Consider the following 7404-nt stretch of genomic DNA (forward strand, 5'->3'; position numbering starts at 1 on the left):
TACCATCCGTAATTCAACATAAAGAGTTTAAAAAAATGTTTAAATATGAACAATTTTTAAAAAAATGATGAAGATGTGAACTTTAAAAAAAAAAGGCAAGAAAAACTGTTTAAAATAATGTTTAAATGTAACCACTCAACTTCGGGGGTCGAGTGGGCATTGAGCCTCATTTTATCATTTTCATTCGTGTTTTATCTTCTTTACTCGAGTGCTTTCTGTATTTTTATTTCCTCGATTTTGTGTCCTGTATTGTTTTGTAATGTCCCATCTATGTTTGGCCCCTTGTGGATAATAAAAAAATCTGGACTTGGTGTTACCTTGGCGGAGATTTGCGCTCTCTGAGTGCTCGTTATATATTTTTTTATGCTAGCTCTTTTAGTTCTGAGTTCAAATCCCACCGACATCAGTTTGGCTTTACATGCTTTCGAATTCGATAGATTAAATTACCAGGGTCGTTGAGATTAATTAACTCATTCACCCAAATTTGCAAGTCTTGCGCTTAAATTAGACACTATTGTTATAAATTCTTATGGTCGTTGAAGGATAGCAACCAGCATATATTTCCATAAAAATTTGAACTCAGAAATGCATACCAATTTATTAAGTACTATAGGCATACCATACAACTTTCGGTCTCTAGAATTGTGTCCACCAAACTTCATATCATATAAATTTTATTTTATTGGTAAGAAAATTTGTTTTTCTACGGAGATATTTCTTATTTGAATTAATCGATCAAAACTACTAAAACTGAGAATGAGTTATGTTACAAAATTAAATTCTTCTGTTCAACATTTATTACTATTTTAAAACGTCTTACTAAAATGGTGTGTTTTGCCTTTTTATTTATAGTTAGATTATTAATAGATAGTTGATGCATTCCATTTTTTTTTTTAACTGATAGAATAGTTAGTGTAGCTCGATAGCAAATTTAATAATTTCACAACTTTATTATTGAATATTAAAGTCGATACGAATATTTCCTGATATTTATTAAATACATTTTGTAGATAATAACATACGGAATTAAGTAGCGAGTGTGTCCCACAGACATATTCTTTGTGATTATTTTTAACGGTGCAATATGAAAGTGATAAAACTTGTCGCCGGTGAGAAATGAAAAGAAATATATTTCTTTTATCTTTATGGCAAACCACAACTCGTTGAGCGATAGGGAATATATATTTGTGTATTATATATATTATAAATATATATTTATGGGTATATATATATACATACATATTATAAATATATATATATATATATTCCATATATATATATTTATAACTATATATATATGGTTATTATATATATTGTATAAATATATATTTGTTTATTATATATACTATATATATATATATTTATTATATGAGTTATGTCTTGAGGATGAAAAGTTGTTCGTATGTCAAAAGAAAATAAATTATTTAGTACGGAAACACGGCTGTAAAATATTACATTTAGTTTATTATGCAATACATATGGCGTCTTCACGTTATGTACTGATCCGTGGCTATATTTCTGATATTCTTTAATAGATTAACTATTTTAATGATTTACTTTATGCTTTGGTTTCAACCCCACATTTTTAATGCTCTATCCCATTTTTTAGAGCCTTTGTACTTTGTGAAAAATATTGTGGATTGTAAATAACTAGTTTGTAGCATAAAGATTTCTAAGTCTCGAGTCTACGAATTGGTCTCAATTCTCAACAGAGACAAGTCGACTTCGAAAATGAGTTAAAATCAAATACTATTTTATCGCTTAAATTGTTAATGTTTCTACTTAAACAACTTTAGTTTAAAATGTTTTTCAGAATAACATTATTTGCTCACAAGTTGGATTTGAACGTGAAATTTCGAGCTTTACATCCGCAAACAGGTTATACTACTTGTAATTCTCACAGCATAACATTTGGTAGTTATTAAATTGAACTAAGGGAAACACAGTTGGCATCTCTCATTCGCAATATTATGTTGAAGTAATGAGAAAATGGTGAATCACTTTATTTCTTTAAATGCGATGTACTTACGTTCTAGAAAACAGTTAATAAAAAAAAAACTTTCGATGTATTTAACAGATGTTATTTTATGAATCTTGTTGCAATTAATGACAACTGTAACCATAGTAATAGTTTAGCGCTAACTTAATTAGCGCAGAGAACATTACACAGCTAACAAGGAAAAATAATAACGTCGTTCGGATTAAAATAATGTTTGTCAATTACTTATAATATCTTTCAATTTTTCAGCATATTGGAGAGACAACTCCCGGCGTGTTTTGGCCGTATTATGATCTCCTCAACATATAACTTTCCCTTTTCTTACCGAAGTATAAATAAATGAAGAATCCTAAGTCAATTTGAAGATTGTTCATGGGCTGTTGTAGGAAAACGGAAATGTTTAAGCACAAGACTTGCAAATTTGGGTGAATGGGTTAACTAATTCAGAAACTGGATTGCCATGATAAACTTTAGTTGATTAGCTAATAATCAGGCCAAAGTTGCTTGAATTTACTAGAGGTGATCACACCACCCATCACAACCGTTCAAAAGCGTCTCGTAAGTTCCAACGAGTAACATTTTGTGTCTGCGCAAAACCAGACAATATACCTTTTTGAAAGACATCCGACCCGAGTATATTCATGTTGTTTGTGTCCATAGCAGTGTGTCGCAAATGAACTAACGCACAATCCTTCAGCAATATGCCGCACAGCGCATGCGTCTCTATATCTAATGATATCAGTGATTGCTAGATGACGTCCACATGCAGCTTCTGTTTAGTTGGTACCTTTACTTTTCCAGGAATCATGCGGAATGAATCTTTCGGAGTCGATAAGTACAAGCTGAGTACTAGAGTCGATGTAATCGACTTACCCCTTCCCAAGAAATTGCTGGTCTTGTACCAAAAATTGAAACGAATATATTACTGAGACTTCCCTTTATCGATCTTAAAAGTGCTTAAAAGTTCACTCTTGTAACATAAAGAGATGTAACTAAATGTTACAAGGCATTTTCTTAAGCGCTTTAACTGTTCGGTTATCCACGCAGACATTTTTTGTAATTTCTATACAATTTGGAAGGTTATTTAACACAAATGATCGAATGTGGTTACTTATGATGGAACTAGAGGAAAAAGTCTGAGGAATTCATTTTTCAAGATAAGGGTGTAAGTTCTCTGAAAGCAAATGAGTGATATAACTATACAAACTCGTTGCAGGATGGTGAGCCGAATCAAAAGAAATGAAAGAAAGCAATCGAGAATATTTCAGAATTGAAGACTAATGAACACATGGACAATACTGAAATGATTTGAAGTCTTACTGCAGTGGAGAGAACACGGATTTTTTTAAATGAAGAAGCAAAGAAGAAAGCTTATCCGTGCATAATGAATCACATCTATGAAGTAACGGAAATGATGGAAAACTTATTTGTGTGGTCAGAAGAATCAATGACGTAAAAACAAAGATCAGAGAAGATTTCAAAAATACACAAAAAGTCCGGAAAAAGAAATGTTGCAAGGGAAGCTTTCTCGAATACAGGAAATATAACAGGAAAACATGGTAAACCAGAATGTCGCAAAGCAGAAAGAAGCAACTGATGTAAAAAAAAAAAAGACCTCGTTAAAATGTAAAGAACAAATAATTTTTAAAAGCCCAGACACGTCGTTAGACATACTTCTGGGGCCATTAAGTGTTTTGGATCTTTTAATATCAGGCCTTCTCACCCAAGTGATCAGACCAAACCCCCAGCATGTATTTAGCTAGTACTACATCTTGTATCACTACCTCTAGTAGCATTACTCTTCCATGGCTGGCTCATCTTGGTCTTTGGCCACCTCGAGGCAATCGTCGCTAGCTCCACAGCCAACCTGATAGCCTCCTGCCTACTGGCTTCAGTGATGTCAAGGACGTCGTAAAATCTGTAGAGAAACTAGACTAAAACTTCTGCATCCTACTTGAATGTGACCACACCATGCTAGTCACCCGTTGCTTTGACACAGCTCCATAGTTAGGCATAGACGAAAGTCTCAATTATTTAGTGAACGCATATAACAAGATGATAATAAAATTATACCACTAAAATATGAAATGATATAAAAATGTTTATAGATTCTTCTGTGAAAACAAATCATGTGAATGAGTCATATATCTGACATATGATCATTAAAAAAAGTATATAAAAACCAAAAATGCAAGAAAATGAATTTTACAATACCATATGATAGCAGGATAAAAAATATATAAAAAGGGGGAAAGTGACGATATCTATTGGCATGAGAATTGAGAAAACTGCAACATTCACGTGAGAGTTAAGCAGACGTGTTGTCATTAAACTGAACTATCATCAGTGAGGTCGACAGTGATAACAAAATATACTGATTCCTGAGTTGACAATTTTTTTTTCTTTTTCGTGACGTGGTTGCTGTAATTGGCACTAGTAAATGGACAGTTCTTACTTTTTTAACTTCACTCTGAAGAGCATAAAAATACCTCACCTGCACTATCATCTTTTCCACTACTCTTTCCCCACACAATAATAATAATTCTGTCAAATTATTGTACATGGTCAAAAATTCAGGGTTGGGGATTAGTCGATTACATTAGCTCCAGTGCTTATCTGGTACTTATTTTATCGATCCTGAAAGATGAAAGTGAAGATGATCCCAACGCTATTTGAAATCAGATCGTAAAGAGGCGGAAGAAATTTTACTAGCCAGCTCGTTGACTTAACAATAAACGTTTTAAATCTTGACATGAGGTCAATACTTTTGAGGAGGGGGTATGTTGATTACATCAACCCCAGTGCTCAATTGGAACTTATTTTATCGACCGCAAGAGGAGGAAAGGCAAAGTCAACCCCGGCAGAATTTGAACTCAGATGAAATGCAGCTGAGCATTTTACTCGGCATTGCTAACGATTCTGCCAGTTCACCGCCTTATTAATAATGATAATATTAATTTTCTTTTATTTCTACTATGGGCACAACGCGGAAGGAAGCTAATCGATTACATAGACCCCAGTGCTTGACAGGTACTTATTTAATCGATCGCCAAAGGATGAAATGCAAACTCGATGTTGTCGGAATTTAATCTCAGAACGTTAAAGTGGAAGAAATGCCTCTAAACATTATGTCCTGCATGATAATGATTTTGCTACCTGACGGCAGGAAATTTTGGGAAAGGGGGCTCTTTGATTACATCGATCCAGTGTTCAACTAGTTCGACTGGAACAGTGAAAGGCAGAGTCGATATTGTCACTAGACGGACGAAATTCCGCAATGCTATTCGTGTCCTCATCTTGTTTGTTGTTAACACAACGTTTCGGCTGACATACCCCCTCACCAGCCTTCATCAGGTGTCTTGGGGAAGTTTCGAACCTGGGTTCTCATTTCTAAGGTATTTTTCTATGTTGTTATTATTAGTAGAACTCAGAATCTTGGGGTTAAGAGCGCGGGCTACTAATCCCAAGATTCCGAGTTCGATTCCAGGCACAATGACCTGAATAATAATAATAATAATAATAATAATAATAATAATAATAATAAAAACAACAACATCGAAAAATGCCTTAGGAATGAGAACCCAGGTTCGAAACTTTACCAAGACACCTGATGAAGGCTGGAGGATATACCAACCGAAACGTTGTGTTATCAACAAAGATGAAGACAAAATCCGTCATAATGTAAATAATTTATCTTGCATAATGTCAAACAAGAAATTGTATGAAGTTAACAAACATGCCAAAGTTACTGCATGAAGAAGCAATTTAAATACAACTAAGTTTATTAAATTATACACACCACGAAAATCTTAATATAGGCCTGGAATCATTCGTACAAAGCAGTGGAGACAGATAAGCTACAACACATAAATGTTGAAAAGATTATTGAGAATGCTACAGATGACTCACTGATATTAAAAAAAACTAAACTGAATGCAGGAAATACAATAAAAAGTATAAAACCGTAAGCAATAATTTTTGTGGTAATTTATAAGTAAAGGTTAAATATGATACTACTACTTCACTGATACTGAATTTATTGATCCCCGGGCGCAGGAGGGGTAAAGTCGACATCAGCAGGAATTTGAAACCCGAACGTAAAAGGATATAATGATATACCATATAATTATTTGTTTGTTTGTTTTTTCTCTTTTTATTTCTATGGTGCAGCAGCAGGGTGTTTTTTTTTTTCTTGGTTATCCAAGGAAACAGAAAATGTTGAGATATTAATCCCTGCTACACATCGAATCCTCGTTGTAGGCATCCAATGCTGGGATGGGATATTCTATCTTGCTCTAAAACAATTATCAGTGAAGGTTAGCATCATTCAGTAAGCGAAACATATTTTTAATTATGTAGAATTACAACCATAATATACGCAACAGTTATTTGTTGTAATCGAATAATTTTCGTTATGAAATACAACTTCAATCAACAGAAAAACAGATTCCTTTTCGCTAAGGCTCTAGAAAATTTATCGGAGTGTGACACAGACTATTTCCTTGACTCCGATTTAATACCGAGATCTGTGGAATAGGCACAGAACAATTTTTGCATAAAATCGATAAAATAAACTGTAGTAAAGATACCATAAAATTGCTTTAAGCAGTTTTATAAAGATCGAATGTAAACACAACGAAATTTGAACAACATTTAAACTACACAGCTGGTTTTACACTCTACCGTCAAGCTTCCCTCCACCGTCAAGCTTCCCTCCACCGAGCTTGACTCAGTACAATATTGATATCGGTTACAACGTTGGAAAGTGACAAATTTATATATATGTATGGGAACAGCATGTTGTCCAATGTAGTCTAATACATACCTATGAACCGGAGCTGAATTTACTTTTTATCCTATATACAAATGCGTGTAAGTGTGTGTGTGTATAATATATTCTTTTTTTTTTTGTTCTTATTATTCATTTTCTTTGTTTCGGTAATGTGACAGCGGCCATGCTGGAGCATCGCCTTTTAGTAGAAGAAAACGACCCCAAGACATTCTTTGTAAGCCTAGTACTTATTCTATAGGTCCCTTTGCCGGGGGACATAAACACACACACACACACACGTATATATATATATATATGTATATATATATATATATATATATATATATATATATATATATACGACGGGCTTCTTTCAGTTTCCGTCTGCCAAATCCACTCACAAGGCTACGTCGGGCTGAGGCTATAATAGAATAAACTTGCTCATGGTGTCACGCAGTGGGACTGAACCTGGTGTCATGTCTTTGGGAAGCAAGCTTCTTTATTTCATGAAATTGACCATGAATGCCGTACATAGAGGAGACAGCACATGGTAGAGACAAAAAGAAAATGAATGGAAAGGATGAATTGAATATAATGAAAAAAGGAATGAAGCCGTTCGGCCCCTTCTTGTGAT

General features: G+C 33.9%; 1 long non-coding RNA gene across 1 annotated transcript; it reads left to right on the forward strand.

Moving 5' to 3' along the window:
• Window positions 1-204: 204 nt before the first annotated feature.
• On the forward strand, window positions 205-7015 carry LOC149137176 (uncharacterized). The gene is made up of 2 exons (XR_016240696.1): window positions 205-685; window positions 2249-7015. It is a non-coding gene; the product is annotated as an uncharacterized LOC149137176 (long non-coding RNA).
• Window positions 7016-7404: the final 389 nt, after the last annotated feature.

The sequence above is a fragment of the Octopus bimaculoides genome, chromosome 2 (assembly GCF_046866305.1).
Source record: "Octopus bimaculoides isolate indiv1 chromosome 2, ASM4686630v1, whole genome shotgun sequence".
NCBI classification, from domain to species: domain Eukaryota; kingdom Metazoa; phylum Mollusca; class Cephalopoda; order Octopoda; family Octopodidae; genus Octopus; species Octopus bimaculoides.